This window comes from Taudactylus pleione, unplaced genomic scaffold (genome assembly GCF_031769625.1).
Source record: "Taudactylus pleione unplaced genomic scaffold, aTauple2 ptg001287l, whole genome shotgun sequence".
NCBI classification, from domain to species: Eukaryota; Metazoa; Chordata; class Amphibia; order Anura; family Myobatrachidae; genus Taudactylus; species Taudactylus pleione.
In genome coordinates, this window is record NW_028285687.1 from 403,380 (window position 1) to 421,830 (window position 18,451).

Sequence of the window (18,451 nt, forward strand, 5' to 3'; positions counted from 1 at the left end):
GGGCTGGCGCTCTGTGGACCCTATGGACTTCGTAGAAACAGAGATAACAAAGGTAAGATCTTACCATATCTCTTGTTTTCTACTTCTGGGTCCATAGGGTGTCAACAGGGTTGACCTTGGGGATGTCCCAAAGCAGTTCTACTAAGGGTGGTGACGCTCCTGTGCAGAAAGGAGAATCCTGCGCCCTGAGAGGTAAAGGTGTGAAACGCATAGAACCTCAAAAACGTCTGAATGGAAGACCAGGTGGCCGCCTTACATAGCTGAACAGCAGAGGCGCCACGTCTAGGAGCCCACGAGGGACCCACAGACCGAGTAGAATGAGCCTTAACAGAGGCAGGAACAGGTAAACCCTCCTGTGCATAAGCCTCCCTAATAACAGAACAAAGCCAACGGGCTAAAGTTTGTTGACAGACCAACCCCTCCTGTGAAAACCAAGGAATCAGACTTCCGAATGGAACTAGTCTGGTCCACTTAGACATGGAGAGCATGGACCACACCCAAAGAAGCCTCACCAACCGAGAGGTCAGGAGACAAAGGCTGGTACAACAATTTCCTGATTAATGTGGCACTTAGAGACCACTTTAGGCAGAAAACCTGGCCGAGTGCGAAGCACCGCCCTGTCTTGGTGAAAAACCAGAAAAGGAGGGCGACAGGAAAGCGTCCCCAATTCAGACACCCTCCTGGCCGAAGCAATTGCCAGGAGAAAAACAGTTTTAACCGTCATACATTTGAGCTCTACCGACTCAAGAGGCTCAAAAGGAGGACCCTGTAGGGCCCGAAGTACCACCGCCAATTCCCAAGGAGCCACTGGGGGCACAAAGGGAGGCTGAATCCGGAGAACCCCCTGGAAAAAGGTGCGAACATCAGGCAGAGTGGCTATTCTACGCTGAAACCACACAGATAGTGCAGACACATGAACCTTCAAAGAGGCGAGACGTAAGCCCTAGGTCTAAACCTGACTGAAGGAACGCCAACACCCTAGAAACACGAAACGGCTGAGGATCGTAGTTTCTGTACTCGCACCACTGAAAATAAGTGTGCCACACTCTGTGTGCTTGCGCGCCTGCAGCATAGTGCTGATGACTGAGCTGGAAAATCACCGGGACTTTAAGATGGATGTCTCAAGAGCCACGCCGTCAAAGACAGATGACCCAGATCCGGGTAAAGGCAGGGCCCCTGCGACAATATGTCCCGACGTTGAGGCAGAGGCAACGGAGCGGCTCCGAAGATCGGAGTACCAAGCACGTCTGGGCCAGGCCGGAGCCACCAGCAGAAGCGTGCCTTCGTCCTGTTTGAATTTCCGAAGGACTCGAGGCAGCAGAGATATCGGAGGGAATAAGTACGCCAGTTGAAATGTCCATTTCACTGACAGCACGTCCACCAGGCTTGAGCCGACGTCTCTTGTCCTGGACTCGTACATGCGCAGTTTGTGATTGTGACGGGAGGCCATGAGGTCCACCTCCAGCAGTCCCCACCTGTCCACGAGTATTTGAAATACCTCTGGATGAAGCGACCATTCCCCGGAATGCACGTCATGACGGCTGAGGAAGTCCACCTCCCAATTGAGGACACCCGGGATGAAGACTGCCGAGATTGCCGGAAAGTTGCACTCTGTCCAAGACAGGATGTGTGACACTTCTGACATTGCTGCTCGACTGCGAGTCCCTCCTTGATGGTTGCTGTACGCCACTGTGGTGGCGTTGTCGGACTGAACTTGCACGGCCCTTCCTTGAAGAACGGTGCCGGACAACTGGAAGGCCCTGTACACGGCCCAAAGTTCCAGGATGTTGATGGGAAGAACCGCTTCTTCCGCCGTCCAACGGCCTTGAAGTGAAAGCAGACCCGTCACTGCCCCCCAACCCCGAAGACTGGCAACAGTCGTGAGCTGAACCCAGTCCGAGATCCAAAAGGGGCGACCCATGGTAAGATGTGATGTCTGGAGCCACCAAGCTAGAGACAGGCGCACCTCCGGGGACAACACCAGTATCTGAGTCCTGATCCTCTGAGGCAACCCGTTCCATTTGGATAGAATCAGCCCCTGCAGGGGCCTGGAATGAAACTGGGTATATGTATGTCAAACGTCGACACCATGGACCCCAGAACTCTCATTGCCGAGTGAACAGACACTCGGCAACTCTTCAGGCAACTGCGCACCCGCAGTTGCAAGGAGGAAATTTTCTCTGGAGTCAGAAAGATCCTTTGCTGACGAGAATCCAGCAGGGCTCCCAGGTGAACCATCCGCTGTGAAGGAACAGGGAGGACTTTTTCCAATTTATCAGCCACCTGTGCGCTTGCAGACAAGTGATCGTCAGGTGGAGATGTTGTAGAAGCACCTCCGGAGAGCTCGCCAGCAACAGGAGGTCGTCCAGATACGGCAGAAGCCGTATACCCTGGCCCCGAAGATGGGCGGCCATGACCGTCATAACTTTGGACACCCTTGAAGCCGTGGAGAGGCCAAAGGGCAGAACCTGGAATTGGTAGTGGAGTTGTCAGATACCGCTGGTGTGATGGCGCTATAGGAACATGAAGGTTGGCGTCCTGGATATCCAGGGAGACCTTGTAATCCCCCGGTTCCATAGCCAGAATGATGTAACGCAAAGTTTCCATCCTGAACCTGGGCACTCTGAGGAACTTGTTCAGCGACTTCAAATTGAGGATAGGCCAATGAGACCCATTGCGTTTCCGCACAAGAAAAATCGAAGAATAGTAACCCGTCCCGCCTTGTGTAGGCGTAACGGGAACAATGACCCCTGCTTTCAGCAAGGACTCTCTTGCTTCCTGAATCTGCAAGGCCTTAGTCCTGTCTTGAGAAAGACTAGTGCAGAAGAACTGGTGAGGCAGTCTGTGCCGAAAAGACAGGGCGTACCCCTGGGAGACCACTTCTCGAACCCAGGCATCTGTGGTGGTATTGTACCAGCACTGGGCAAAGTGAAGAAGTCGGCCTCCCACTCTGGGGTCTCCTAGAGGGAGACCCGTCCCATCAGGCAGAAGGTTTATCCTCCGGCTTGGAAGAAGGGCACCGATGCACTCCATGCTTTCTTCTTAGGCTTAGGGGCGGCATTGGTCGCCGACTTTCGCGGGAAGGACTGTCCTTTTTTACTTACCCTGGGTACGAAAGGACCGAAATGCAGAAGTTCTCACCTTAGAAGGGACCGCAGCCGAGGGGAGGAAAGCCGACTTAGCCTGAGTATCCACAATTTCTACTTCAGGGTCCATAGGGTATCCACAGGATACCTTGGGGTATAGGTGTGACGTCAGTCGCTGGGCACCATAGAGTTAAGCTTTTCAGCCTCCCAGGATGCACTAGGGTCCCCCTCCTATACCCCGCCCCCGAGCCAAGGCACCTCAGTTTAGTTTGGTGCCCGGCCGGCGTCGGGTGCACCTGTCGGAGTGGGGGGCTAGAAGAGCCCCTGAAGCTTTCTTCAGTGCAGCTGTGGCTGCACATCTGGATGTACAGCATGGACAGTCAGTCCTGACGTCCATGCTGTCTTCCCTACACCCCCGCCGGTACCAGAACGCCGGTACCGATCCGGGGATGCTCGTGAGCATCTTGGGTCACAGCTAGCGGTGACCCCAGATGTTCCGGACCATGGCCGGATCCAAGGGGGACAAAGGTAAGCAGCGGGGTCCCGCGGTGGGTCCCCGCTGGTCACATGGTCCTAAGTCCCCAGGCAGGGGGCTCCCTGGGGACTGGCTGCAGCGTGGAGCCAGGCGACCAACCTGCGCTTTCCACTACCCCCTGGGACAGCGGACCGCAGCAGAGCGGTAGCGCTGCGGCGTCCCAGGGGTTAAATGCATGCCAGGGGAGCGCGCCTTCCCTGTCTCACAGCCGGCGCCTCCCCCGCTGCACACAGCCCTCTCTGCATGCTGCCGACTGGTCCTGTGGCAGCGCTCCTCCCCCAGGCCAGCCTCCTCTCTGCTCCTCGGCGGCCATCTTCTCCAGAACGCATGGTGAACGCTGCTGGAAGCGCTGGACGGAAGCATCGTGGTCTGGGTCCCCCCGCATACCTCTCCACCGCTGTGGCTCAGGTCTGTGTATGCAGCGCTGTGTCCTACCAGGCCCTGTGTCTGTGTAGTTGAGTGATCAGCGCTGTTAGTGCAGGAATTGTTATTTCTCTGCATTGTATGTGACTGTGCTAGCGCTGCTGCCTGTAACTATTCTTCTCTAAACTGTCAGCTTTATTACTGTCCCTGTTCTTTCTGCTAAAGCCCTTGTGGTGCGGTGCTGCAGGGTGGTCTCTCGCCTATTTAATACTTAATTGGTGAGAGAGGTCACATACGTGGTGCCATCATGTCTGAAAGTGATTTTCCCCTCCGGCTACAGTGTACCGCGTGCAAAGTACCGTTAGCGGAGGGGGAGGGTAGCGCGGAGGGCCTTTGCCGGCAGTGTTTATCCATGGCGCGGCCTATTACGGTTACAGCACCGGTACAGGAGCCGCCCTGGGCTTGTTTCGCTCAGGCGTTAACAGCTTTAGTGGGCCAGTTAGCTCCGCAGCCCGCGTTTACTCCGATGGGTTTGTCCCAGCAGTCTGTGGTGTCATCACCCATGCAGGGGTTCCCACGACAATTGGTGGTACCCCACAGTCTCCCTATTTCCCCGCTCCCGGGTTCTCAGGAGCCAGCGTGGGTTAACTCCCTGACGAGTTCTGTACAGCACTTGTCGGATGTGTTGCAAGGGGAGTCTGTGATGCGGCCTCATAAAAGGCCGGTGGCGTCTCTGTCCGCTCCTTATGAGGATGACGAAGGGACGTCTGATGATGGGGAGATTCTGGATCCTTACGATCAGGAACCTCTCCATACTAAGGACGCTGATGCTAAGTCCAAAGTATATATTCCTGGACTTATTCGGGCGGTCCGCACAGCCTTGGTGATTGAGGACGAAGTTCCCCCAGCGGCTAAATCTAAGTATGCCTTTTTCAAAGATGTGAAGGGCGATGCCACAGTCTTTCCTCTTTCGGGTCAGTTGGTGGACCATTTAGAGGAGGCGTGGAAACAACCTGGCAAAAGATACCAGCCGCAGAGACGCCTGGCGGTGGCTTATCCGTTCGCGGATAATTATTTTGCTAAGTGGGAATCCCCTCCACAGGTGGATTCTCACGTGGCCCGTCTTGTCCGTAGTGCCACATTGCCGATGCCATCCATGTCCTCCCTTAAGGATGCTACGGACCGCAAGGTAGAAATCTGCCTGAAGTCCGCTTATTCCCTTGCAGGGGGAACACCACGGCCGGCTATGGCCATTTGCTGGGTTGCCAGAGCGATGGAGCGCTGGGCGGATTCATTAGAGGCTTCTTTTGAATCCGACTGTCCGGCCGAACAGGCGGAGTTGATTGGCAATCTCCGTGATTCGGCCACCTACATCAACGAGGCGGCTCTAGACATTAGTACTCTGGTGTCTAGAATTTCTTCAGCAGCAGTAGCTGCTCGTCGCACCTTGTGGCTGCGATCCTGGAAGGCGGACGCAGATTCCAAGAAAGGTCTGGAAGCGTTGCCGTTTACCGGAGAAGTTCTCTTCGGTCCGGATCTGGATAAGATTGTGGCCACGCTGGCGGCAGCCAAATCGGCTTGTCTCCCGTCGGCCGCTGCTCCTTCTGGTTCTGGACCATCGTCCTTTCGGTCATCTAGGGCCCAGGGCAGGCCCAAACCACAGTCGTTTCCTCGACAGGCTGGCCCTAAGAAATCGGTCAAGCCCCGGAAGCAGGCATGGAGTACCAGACGTCCGGCCCCCAAGCCAGTTGACAAGCCTGCGGCCTGACGGTCCGGGCCTCCCTTTGGGGGATCCCAGGGTGGGAGGCCGCCTGCTACAGTTCGCCCAGTGTTGGTCGACCACTACGACAGACACTTGGGTTCTGGAGGTGGTTTCCCACGGATACGCCCTCTCCTTCCGGCACAGACCCCCGGCTCGCTTCTTCACCACGGGTCTCCCATCAGACCGGAACAAGGCTACGGAGCTGCGGAAGGTATTGCACACTATGCTCCAGGCTGGAGTTATAGTGCCTGTTCCATTCTCCCAGAGGGGCCAGGGTTTCTATTCAAATCTATTTTTGGTACAGAAACCCAATGGGTCATATCGTCCGATTCTCAACCTCAAAGCACTCAACAAGTCTTTGCGGGTCCCGAAGTTTCGGATGGAGACCCTACGGTCCATCATTCTGGCGCTGGAATTTGGGGACTATTTGGTGTCATTGGACATACAGGACGCTTACCTGCATGTCCCTATTCTTTTGCGCCATCAACAGTTCCTCAGGTTTGCAATCCGCAGCGACCACGTCCAGTTTTGGGCGTTACCTTTTGGCCTGGCAACAGCACCACGTGTTTTCACCAAGGTGATGGCGGTCATGGCGGCTTCTCTGCGGCTGCAGGGAGTCTGCATGTTGCCGTATTTGGACGACCTGTTATTGGTGGCAGGATCTCCAGAGCTCCTGTTACGCCACTTGGACCTGACCATTGCACTGCTGCAACGGCACGGCTGGCTAATCAACTGGCAGAAGTCCACTCTAATCCCGTCTCAGAGGATTCTGCATCTTGGAGCCTTATTGGACTCGGGACAGCAAAGGATCTTCGTGACGGAGGACAAGATCTCTGCTTTACAGTCAAGGGTGCGCAGTTGCCTGCACAGCCGCCTGGTGTCCTTACACTCGGCGATGAGGTTACTGGGCTCCATGGTGTCGGTGTTCGACATGGTGGAATACGCCCAGTTTCACTCCAGACCTCTGCAGCACCTGATCCTGTCCAAGTGGAACGGGCTGACTCAGTCTCTGAAGTCCCAGACGATTGTGCTCACCCCGGAGGTTCGCCTGTCCCTTGCGTGGTGGTTACAGACGACCCACCTCAACAAGGGACGTCCGTTCTGGGTTCCAAATTGGGTCCTGTTGACAACGGACGCCAGTCTTCGGGGCTGGGGAGCAGTTTCGGGTCCACACTTGTTCCAGGGCAGGTGGACGCCGACAGAAGCGGAGCTTCCAATAAATATCTTGGAACTCCGTGCGGTCTTCAATGCTCTCCAGCAGGCACAGCGGTTTCTCCAGGGTCGCCCGGTGCAGGTCCAGTCGGACAACGCTACCACCGTGGCCTACATAAACAGGCAAGGAGGAACTCGCAGTCGGACGGCTCTCGTAGAGGTCTCTCGGATCCTGGTTTGGGCGGAGCGCAATTTTCCAGCCATATCAGCGGTCTTCATCCCGGGAGTGCTTAATTGGGAGGCGGACTTTCTAAGTCGCCAGGACGTTCATCCGGGGGAATGGTCCCTGCACCCGGACGTTTTTCAACTACTGGTGGACAGGTGGGGTCTTCCAGAAATCGACCTCATGGCGTCCCGGCACAACAACAAGTTGCCGGTGTACGGGTCTCACACAAGAGACGAAGGGGCGTCTCTGGTGGATGCTCTGTCCGTCCGGTGGACGTTCCGGTTCGCATACCTGTTCCCTCCGGTCTCCCTTCTTCCACGGGTAATCCGGAAATTCAAACAGGAAGGAGGGACGCTCCTGTTGCTAGCTCCCGCGTGGCCCAGACGGCACTGGTTCTCAGACCTTCGGGGTCTGTCCGTGGACAGTCCTCTGCGGTTGCCGCTACGACCGGACCTTCTGTCTCAGGGTCCTTGCCTTCACCCGGACCTGACTCGGCTGTCTTTGACGGCGTGGCTGTTGAGACGGCCATGCTGAGGTCCCGGGGGTTTTCCAGCTCTGTGGTGCGTACCATGTTACGAGCTCGGAAACCGTCTTCCGCGAGGATATACCATCGCGTGTGGCATACGTTCTTCCAGTGGTGTCGACCGAGAGGTTATGCACCGCGGGAGTTTCGTCTGTCTCGGATTCTCGCCTTCCTGCAAGCGGGACTAGATCTGAAAGCTCATTCCACTAGGTCTGTGGGTCCTTTGTGGGCAGCTCGACGTGGTGCCTCGGCAGTTCAGATCTGCAAGGCTGCTACGTGGTCCTCTGTCCATACCTTCGTGAGGTATTACAGGTTTGACACCTTCGCCTCTCAGGATGCTTCCTTCGGGCGGCGGATTCTCCTTTCTGCACAGGAGCGTCCCCACCCTTAAAGGATACTGCTTTGGGACATCCCCAAGGTATCCTGTGGATACCCTATGGACCCTGAAGTAGAAAATATGAGATATGGTAAGAACTTACCCGTGTTATCTCTATTTCTACGAAGTCCATAGGGTTCCACAGGACTCCCGCCCTGTCGCACCTGTGCTGCAGATGGGCTTTGCTCTGGTCACCGGTTTTCCGTCTCCCTCTGGTGAGAATGTGATTCTTGTATGTGTCCAGATCTTTTTTCTCTCTCTTCCTTCTCCTCCTCCGGCCTATGGCTTGATAACTAACTGAGGTGCCTTGGCTCGGGGGCGGGGTATAGGAGGGGGACCCTAGTGCATCCTGGGAGGCTGAAAAGCTTAACTCTATGGTGCCCAGCGACTGACGTCACACCTATACCCCAAGGTATCCTGTGGAACCCTATGGACTTCGTAGAAATAGAGATAACAAGGGTAAGTTCTTACCATATCTCATATTTTTGTCCAGGTTTGGACCAAATAATAACTCCCCATTAAAGGGTAAGGCCTTCAGGCCCATCTTGGAATCCGCATCTACCCTCCAAGAACGCAGCCACAAAGACCGGCGAGCAGACACTGCTGCCGCCGATACCTTTAGAAGTGAGCAGACTGGCATCCAAAGACTCTTCACCAATATAGGAAGCGGCATCCCTCATCTGTCCCACTAAAGCTCTCTGTATTTCCGGAGAATTGTCTGGAAAGGTATCTTCCAGTGCATTGTCCCAGCACTCAATGGCTTTAGCCACCCAAGAGATGGCCATGGACGGACGGGCCACCGCCCCTGAGAGAGAATAGATCGACTTTAAACAAGCCTCCACTTTCCTGTCCTCGGGATCCTTCAGGGATGAGATGGATGGCAAAGGCAAGGTAGCGCTTTCGATTAAGCGAGTGACAAGAGAATCTACCGCAGGCGGGGTTTCCCATTTCCTGCAATGACTCGCAGGGAACGGATAGTTAGACGCCAAACATTTCTGCAGTTGAAACCTCTTACTAGGCAACTGCCAGGCCTCCGCCATATGATCCGTCAGCTGGTCAGATGGGGAAAACAGTTGACGCCACCTTTGCCTGTTTGACATTAGGATATTTTGTTTTAGGAGCAGGTGCGTCATCCTCTATATTAAGAATGGCCCGCACCGCCCGAACCAATGCCGGTACATTGATGGAAGACTTGGACTCCCAGGTCCGGGAGGTGGACACTGAGTCAGAGTCCTCATCTGAGGACGCCTCAGAGTCCGATAATTGCGCAGCCTGGGATAACATAGCAGGGCGCTTAGACTGGAGAGTACATCCGCCCACGGTGGTTGAGCCGCCTTAGGGTAACCGGGAAAGGGAATAACAGACTGTTGCGTTACTGCATATACATAGGCAACCCCGTATATGGAGTAACAGTCTGACACCCAGGGGGAGACTGCAATAACTGCGGTATATCCAGGGAATGAGGGATGGCTGGTCGGGTCAACCCCCTAAGGAGGACAGCGGGCGGGACTGCCAGATGGTCCGCGATGGAAGCCAGCACCTGGGTCCTGCGCCATTGGGGGGATAGAGGGACCAGGTAACTGCTGGCACTGCACACAGCGCCCATCCTGTGATAAATCCTCCTTATTTACTCCTGCAATGCAGCGTCTGCAGGAGAACAACATAGGAGCCGCGGAACGCTCCACCTCCTCATCAGACATGATATATATATATATTTATATCACAATAGATATGGCACTGAGCAGCACACAACAGTATGCGACCAACCTCACAATTACGTAGATTTATATAAGTGAGGTACACAGAAAGAACACCCTTCCCCCACGCACCTGTAGGGCTTGTAGGAGAAGGAAAGGGATAGGTATAGGCTGACAGTAAGTAGAAATAAGCACAGACAGCAGCACTAGCAAAAGTCACATACCATGCAGAGAAGTATTACTCACTGCACCTTCCGCTACAATCACCCTCCCAGATTCAGTGTCTGTGAGGGCTATAGTGCTGTGTACACTGTCCTAGCAGGGGAGAGGTACACAGGGGACGCTGCCCAGAGTCAGTGTATGGGAGGGCTATAGAGCTGTGTACACTGTCCTAGCAGGGGAGAGGTACACAGGGGGCGCTGCCCAGAGTCAGTGTCTGGGAGGGCTATAGCGCTGTGTACACTGTCCTAGCAGGGGAGAGGTACACAGGGGACGCTGCCCAGAGTCAGTGTCTGGGAGGGCTATAGCGCTGTGTACACTGTCCTAGCAGGGGAGAGGTACACAGGGGACGCTGCCCAGAGTCAGTGTATGGGAGGGCTATAGTGCTGTGTACACTGTCCTAGCAGGGGAGAGGTACACAGGGGACGCTGCCCATAGTCAGTGTATGGGAGGGCTATAGAGCTGTGTACACTGTCCTAGCAGGGGAGAGGTACACAGGGGACGCTGCCCAGAGTCAGTGTCTGGGAGGGCTATAGTGCTGTGTACACTGTCCTAGCAGGGGAGAGGTACACAGGGGACGCTGCCCAGTGTCAGTGTCTGGGAGGGCTATAGTGCTGTGTACACTGTCCTAGCAGGGGAGAGATACACAGGGGGACGCTGCCCAGAGTCAGTGTCTGGGAGGGCTATAGTGCTGTGTACACTGTCCTAGCAGGGGAGAGGTACACAGGGGACGCTGCCCAGAGTCAGTGTATGGGAGGGCTATAGTGCTGTGTACGCTGTCCTAGCAGGGGAGAGGTACACAGGGGACGCTGCCCTGAGTCAGTGTCTGGGAGGGCTATAGTGCTGTGTACGCTGTCCTAGCAGGGGAGAGGTACACAGGGGACGCTGCCCATAGTCAGTGTATGGGAGGGCTATAGTGCTGTGTACACTGTCCTAGCAGGGGAGAGGTACACAGGGGACGCTGCCCATAGTCAGTGTATGGGAGGGCTATAGAGCTGTGTACACTGTCCTAGCAGAGGAGAGGTACACAGGGGACGCTGCCCAGAGTCAGTGTATGGGAGGGCTATAGTGCTGTGTACGCTATCCTAGCAGGGGAGAGGTACACAGGGGACGCTGCCCAGAGTCAGTGTCTGGGAGGGCTATAGCGCTGTGTACACTGTCCTAGCAGGGGAGAGGTACACAGGGGGCGCTGCCCAGAGTCAGTGTCTGGGAGGGCTATAGCGCTGTGTACACTGTCCTAGCAGGGGAGAGGTACACAGGGGACGCTGCCCAGAGTCAGTGTCTGGGAGGGCTATAGCGCTGTGTACACTGTCCTAGCAGGGGAGAGGTACACAGGGGACGCTGCCCAGAGTCAGTGTCTGGGAGGGCTATAGCGCTGTGTACACTGTCCTAGCAGGGGAGAGGTACACAGGGGACGCTGCCCAGAGTCAGTGTATGGGAGGGCTATAGAGCTGTGTACACTGTCCTAGCAGGGGAGAGGTACACAGGGGACGCTGCCCAGAGTCAGTGTATGGGAGGGCTATAGTGCTGTGTACGCTGTCCTAGCAGGGGAGAGGTACACAAGGGACGCTGCCCAGATTCAGTGTCTGTGAGGGCTATAGTGCTGTGTACACTGTCCTAGCAGGGGAGAGAGGTACACGGGACGCTGCCCAGAGTCAGTGTATGGGAGGGCTATAGTGCTGTGTACACTGTCCTAGCAGGGGAGAGGTACACAGGGGACGCTGCCCAGAGTCAGTGTCTGGGAGGGCTATAGCGCTGTGTACGCTGTCCTAGCAGGGGAGAGATACACAGGGGACGCTGCCCAGATTCAGTGTCTGTGAGGGCTATAGCGCTGTGTTCACTGTCCTAGCAGGGGAGAGGTACACAGGGGACGCTGCCCAGAGTCAGTGTATGGGAGGGCTATAGTGCTGTGTACGCTGTCCTAGCAGGGGAGAGGTACACAGGGGACGCTGCCCTGAGTCAGTGTCTGGGAGGGCTATAGTGCTGTGTACGCTGTCCTAGCAGGGGAGAGGTACACAGGGGACGCTGCCCATAGTCAGTGTATGGGAGGGCTATAGTGCTGTGTACACTGTCCTAGCAGGGGAGAGGTACACAGGGGACGCTGCCCATAGTCAGTGTATGGGAGGGCTATAGAGCTGTGTACACTGTCCTAGCAGGGGAGAGGTACACAGGGGACGCTGCCCAGAGTCAGTGTATGGGAGGGCTATAGTGCTGTGTACGCTGTCCTAGCAGGGGAGAGGTACACAGGGGACGCTGCCCAGAGTCAGTGTCTGGGAGGGCTATAGTGCTGTGTACGCTGTCCTAGCAGGGGAGAGGTACACAGGGGACGCTGCCCATAGTCAGTGTATGGGAGGGCTATAGTGCTGTGTACGCTGTCCTAGCAGGGGAGAGGTACACAGGGGACGCTGCCCATAGTCAGTGTATGGGAGGGCTATAGTGCTGTGTACGCTGTCCTAGCAGGGGAGAGGTACACAGGGGACGCTGCCCAGATTCAGTGTCTGGGAGGGCTATAGCGCTGTGTACGCTGTCCTAGCAGGGGAGAGGTACACAGGGGACGCTGCCCAGAGTCAGTGTCTGGGAGGGCTATAGTGCTGTGTACACTGTCCTAGCAGGGGAGTGTACACCGTTATATATCACCTAGTGCGCTTCCCTTCTGTCACACTGTACGCACCGTTATATCACCTAGTGCTGAGTCACGCTTTCCTTCTGTCACACGGTACACACCGTTACATCACCTAGTGCTGAGTCACGCTTTCCTTCTGTCACACTGTACCCACCGTTATATCACCTAGTGCTGAGTCACGCTTTCCTTCTGTCACACGGTACGCACCGTTACATCACCTAGTGCTGAGTCACGCTTTCCTTCTGTCACACGGTACCCACCGTTATATCACCTAGTGCTGAGTCACGCTTTCCTTCTATCACACGGTACATACCGTTATATCACCTAGTGCTGAGTCACGCTTCCCTTCTGTCACACTGTACACACCGTTATATCACCTAGTGCTGAGTCACGCTTTCCTTCTGTCACACGGTACCCACCGTTATATCACCTAGTGCTGAGTCACGCTTTCCTTCTATCACACGGTACATACCGTTATATCACCTAGTGCTGAGTCACGCTTTCCTTCTGTCACACGGTACCCACCGTTATATCACCTAGTGCTGAGTCACGCTTTCCTTCTATCACACGGTACATACCGTTATATCACCTAGTGCTGAGTCACGCTTCCCTTCTGTCACACTGTACACACCGTTATATCACCTAGTGCTGAGTCACGCTTTCCTTCTGTCACACTGTACGCACTGTTATATCACCTAGTGCTGAGTCACGCTTTCCTTCTGTCACACGGTACACACCGTTATATCACCTAGTGCTGAGTCACGCTTTCCTTCTGTCACACGGTACACACCGTTACATCACCTAGTGCTGAGTCACGCTTTCCTTCTGTCACACGGTACACACCGTTACGTCACCTAGTGCTGAGTCACGCTTTCCTTCTGTCACACTGTACACACCGTTACATCACCTAGTGCTGAGTCACGCTTTCCTTCTGTCACACGGTACGCACCGTTACATCACCTAGTGCTGAGTTACGCTTTCCTTCTGTCACACGGTACCCACCGTTATATCACCTAGTGCTGAGTCACGCTTTCCTTCTGTCACACTGTTCGCACCGTTACATCACCTAGTGCTGAGTCACGCTTTCCTTCTGTCACACGGTACACACCGTTATATCACCTAGTGCTGAGTCACGCTTTCCTTCTGTCACACGGTACGCACCGTTATATCACCTAGTGCTGAGTCACGCTTTCCTTCTGTCACACGGTACCCACCGTTATATCACCTAGTGCTGAGTCACGCTTTCCTTCTGTCACACTGTTCGCACCGTTACATCACCTAGTGCTGAGTCACGCTTTCCTTCTGTCACACGGTACACACCGTTATATCACCTAGTGCTGAGTCACGCTTTCCTTCTGTCACACGGTACATACCGTTACATCACCTAGTGCTGAGTCACGCTTCCCTTCTGTCACACGGTACGCACCGTTACATCACCTAGTGCTGAGTCACGCTTTCCTTCTGTCACACGGTACGCACTGTTATATCACCTAGTGCTGAGTCACGCTTTCCTTCTGTCACACGGTACGCACCGTTACATCACCTAGTGCTGAGTCACGCTTTCCTTCTGTCACACGGTACACACCGTTATATCACCTAGTGCTGAGTCACGCTTTCCTTCTGTCACACGGTACGCACCGTTATATCACCTAGTGCTGAGTCGCGCTTTCCTTCTGTCACACGGTACACACCGTTATATCACCTAGTGCTGAGTCACGCTTTCCTTCTGTCACACGGTACGCACCGTTACATCACCTAGTGCTGAGTCACGCTTTCCTTCTGTCACACGGTACACACCGTTACATCACCTAGTGCTGAGTCACGCTTTCCTTCTGTCACACGGTACATACCGTTACATCACCTAGTGCTGAGTCCCGCTTTCCTTCTGTCACACGGTACGCACCGTTACATCACCTAGTGCTGAGTCACGCTTTCCTTCTGTCACACGGTACCCACCGTTATATCACCTAGTGCTGAGTCACACTTTCCTTCTGTCACACGGTACACACCGTTACATCACCTAGTGCTGAGTCACGCTTTCCTTCTGTCACACTGTTCGCACCGTTACATCACCTAGTGCTGAGTCACGCTTTCCTTCTGTCACACGGTACACACCGTTACATCACCTAGTGCTGAGTCACGCTTTCCTTCTGTCACACGGTACACACCGTTATATCACCTAGTGCTGAGTCACGCTTTCCTTCTGTCACACGGTACACACCGTTACATCACCTAGTGCTGAGTCACGCTTTCCTTCTGTCACACGGTACCCACCGTTATATCACCTAGTGCTGAGTCACGCTTTCCTTCTGTCACACTGTTCGCACCGTTACGTCACCTAGTGCTGAGTCACGCTTCCCTTCTGTCACACGGTACACACCGTTATATCACCTAGTGCTGAGTCACGCTTTCCTTCTGTCACACTGTACATACCGTTATATCACCTAGTGCTGAGTCACGCTTTCCTTCTGTCACACGGTACACACCGTTACGTCACCTAGTGCTGAGTCACGCTTTCCTTCTGTCACACGGTACACACCGTTATATCACCTAGTGCTGAGTCACGCTTTCCTTCTGTCACACGGTACACACCGTTACGTCACCTAGTGCTGAGTCACGCTTTCCTTCTGTCACACGGTACGCACCGTTACATCACCTAGTGCTGAGTCACGCTTTCCTTCTGTCACACGGTACACACCGTTATATCACCTAGTGCTGAGTCACGCTTTCCTTCTGTCACACGGTACACACCGTTACATCACCTAGTGCTGAGTCACGCTTTCCTTCTGTCACACGGTACACACCGTTACATCACCTAGTGCTGAGTCACGCTTTCCTTCTGTCACACGGTACACACCGTTACGTCACCTAGTGCTGAGTCACGCTTCCCTTCTGTCACACGGTACACACCGTTATATCACCTAGTGCTGAGTCACGCTTTCCTTCTGTCACACGGTACACACCGTTACATCACCTAGTGCTGAGTCACGCTTTCCTTCTGTCACACGGTACACACCGTTACATCACCTAGTGCTGAGTCACGCTTTCCTTCTGTCACACGGTACACACCGTTACGTCACCTAGTGCTGAGTCACGCTTTCCTTTGTTTGATTTTGTGTGTTTGAATATGTTTGATTTAATTCTGCTAAACTACACCCCAAATCCCTCTTTCTACTTCAGGGTCCATAGGGGGTCCACAGGGTTGACCTTGGGGTATAGGTTGGGAACCAAATCCGGGCACCACGCAGTTAAAGCTTTCAGCTCCCAGGATGCATTTGGGTCCACTCTCCCTATAACCCCGCCCCCCAGCCAGAGGCACCTCAGTTTAAGTTGGTGCCCGGCCGGAGTCGGGTCACCGTTAGCGCAGGGGGAGCTTATTAGCAGCCCCTAAGCTTTATTTTATTTTTTTAGGGACAAAGTTTTTTCCAATGGTCTTTGGACTCTTCAGAGCGGCAGCGTCAGACGTCTAAGCTGCCGCTGCGTCACCCCGCTGGTGCTGAGACGCCAGTACAGATCTGGGGATCTCAGCAGTACCCCAGAGTCTGTACTAGCCGGACTCTGCGGGCGCCCATGACTGCTGCCGGACCACGGGGAGCAGGTAAGGTCGCCTATCACTACTTGCGGTGATCCGCGCAGTTTACATGCAGTCCTGTGCCTCTAGTCTCTGGGGACAGACCGGAGGCGCTGGCAGTGGCGGCGGGCCCCCCATACCCCGTGTGTCCACTAGACCACCAGGGACTTAATGATCGGCGCAGGGAGCCGGCGTCCTGGGGGTTAATAGCCGGCCTGGGGAGGCAGCCTTCCCTGTTACAGTGGCTCCTCCCCTCAGCTCAGCGCGCCTTTCAGTATTATAGTCTGGCGTCGCTGAGCTGCTTCCTCCGCGGGCCACGCTTCTTCTGAGGTCTCCAGCGGCCATTTCTCTGTGGTGCAGCAGAGATCTCCGGAGATGGCAGTGAGTCCAGTCCCCCTGCGTACCTCACCATCAGGTCAGTGTACACAGCGCTGTAGCCTTCCCAGACACTGAATCTGGGCAGTTGAATGCAGTGTAATAGTGCAGTATATTATATGACATGTTTATGTATATATGTATATATCTGCATTGTATGTGACTTATGCTAGTGCTGACTGTACTTTATTCTCTCACCTGTCAGTATATATCTATCCCTTTTCTTTATCTGCCCTAATACAGCTGTACTTAGGGTGGTTCTGAGACCTCACATGTATATACTTGTTAATATTTGTGAGGTTTGTCACATACTGTTGCGTGTTGCACGTTGCCATATTTTGAGTGGAACTGTGTGTTGCATATGCTGAAAATGGGTCCCTGCAGCTAATTTTTGGCATCAGTCAGGACCAGTATAGCGCTGCTTGATCACAAGGCTTGGTCAGATATGTCTGACCAGGAGATAGAGCGTTATACTGCACCCATTTTTACTATCCTGCAAGCCATGTGCTGCAGGTGTTAGTGCGGAGGATTTAACTCTTAAAGGGTTCTGTATGTGGCGTCATCGGGTGCCGGCCCCTTTCACGACCCCCTTGGGCGGTTTGTTTTCTCGGGATCCTCTTAATTGCGGATCGCCGGGCGGGCCCCATTGTTGTACCTCACTTGGGGTTACTTCACCATACTGCCCTTTTCATCTCAGGGTATCTCGCAGCTTCTTGCACTCTTCCCCTGTGACACAGACTATCGCTCCCTGCAGGGGTTTTTCGAGTATATGAATTCCCCCTGGTGCCACAATAGTCTGTCATTCCCCTTGCAGGGATTACCACAACAGCCACCCTGGGTGGATGTCGTTTTTCTATGAAACGCTAATTGGCGTGGTTGACGCCCTGTGGTTACTTCCCAGTTGGCTCTGCCGTGAACTGGATACTGTTTTGGGCTCTTTCCCTCTTACACGGGGGGAAGCCTATTTCAAGTATTATTATCCCTGCTTTAGGGCTGGTAGCAGGTCCATTCTGGTTAGAGTGAATGTTGACCTGCACCTGTATCATACACCCTCAGTATTACGTGCCTTCTGGTTCCCTGTTGCTGACTAGCGGGGGGATCGCATGGCGGGACTCTGGCTGTTGCCAGATACCAGGTATTACAACAGTGTTTGGCCTCCTGTCCCAAATTCCCTGAGGGTCATCATGAGCCCCTCCTGGGGTGGATGGGCGTGTTACTCGTATGATTACAGACGTTACTACGCCTCCCATTCCTGCGTGGTCGGATACTTCTGATCCGTAGGTGGTAACTCTGCCTGAAATCAGTATACTCGCTTTCAGGGGTTGTTACCCATCCTACCATGGCGATAGCATGGTTGGTTAATACTATTGCATAGTGAGCTGATGCATTTGTAATGTTTTTTCCCCTCCATCACGTCTGGGGTTCAAATGTATTTGGTCGCTCACGTAATATATGCAGTTGTCATAGGTGGAAATGCCTATATTGGATACCAGTCTCCTAACTTTCAGAGTTCCGGCTGCGACGGTATCCTCCGTAATACCCTATGGCTGCGCTCTGGGAATGCAGAGGTGCAGATACCATCTATAGGGTGGATCTTGTTGGGTCCTGACCTTGACAGTGGCAGTACAAATTTCCCGCCTTCAGCTATGCCCACTATAGGGCCTCAGACTATTAAGTCTTTTTGTCCTCTGGGTCAGCCTAAAGGTCTGATTTTTCATAGACTGTCGGCCTTTACAAGGGCCGAGATATCCAGTTCCGAGCAGGCCTGGACTGCCAGCCGATCCTGCTTCTGAACCTACGGATATATCTTCAGCCTGACGGGACAGGCCTACCACTGGGAGATGGCGATTTTCTCAGTTCGCCCGGTACTAGTGTCAAGTTGCCTCGGCTACGTGGGTAGGAGGGTACGCCCTCTCTTTGCTCAGGCGGCCTATTTCCATGTG

General features: G+C 54.2%; 1 protein-coding gene across 2 annotated transcripts in view; it reads left to right on the forward strand.

The window, feature by feature from the left end:
- The window catches only part of SRCAP (Snf2 related CREBBP activator protein), a 261,121-nt gene that overhangs the window by 54,484 nt on the left and 188,186 nt on the right, over nucleotides 1-18,451 (forward strand). The gene's annotated exons all lie outside the window — the stretch shown is intronic.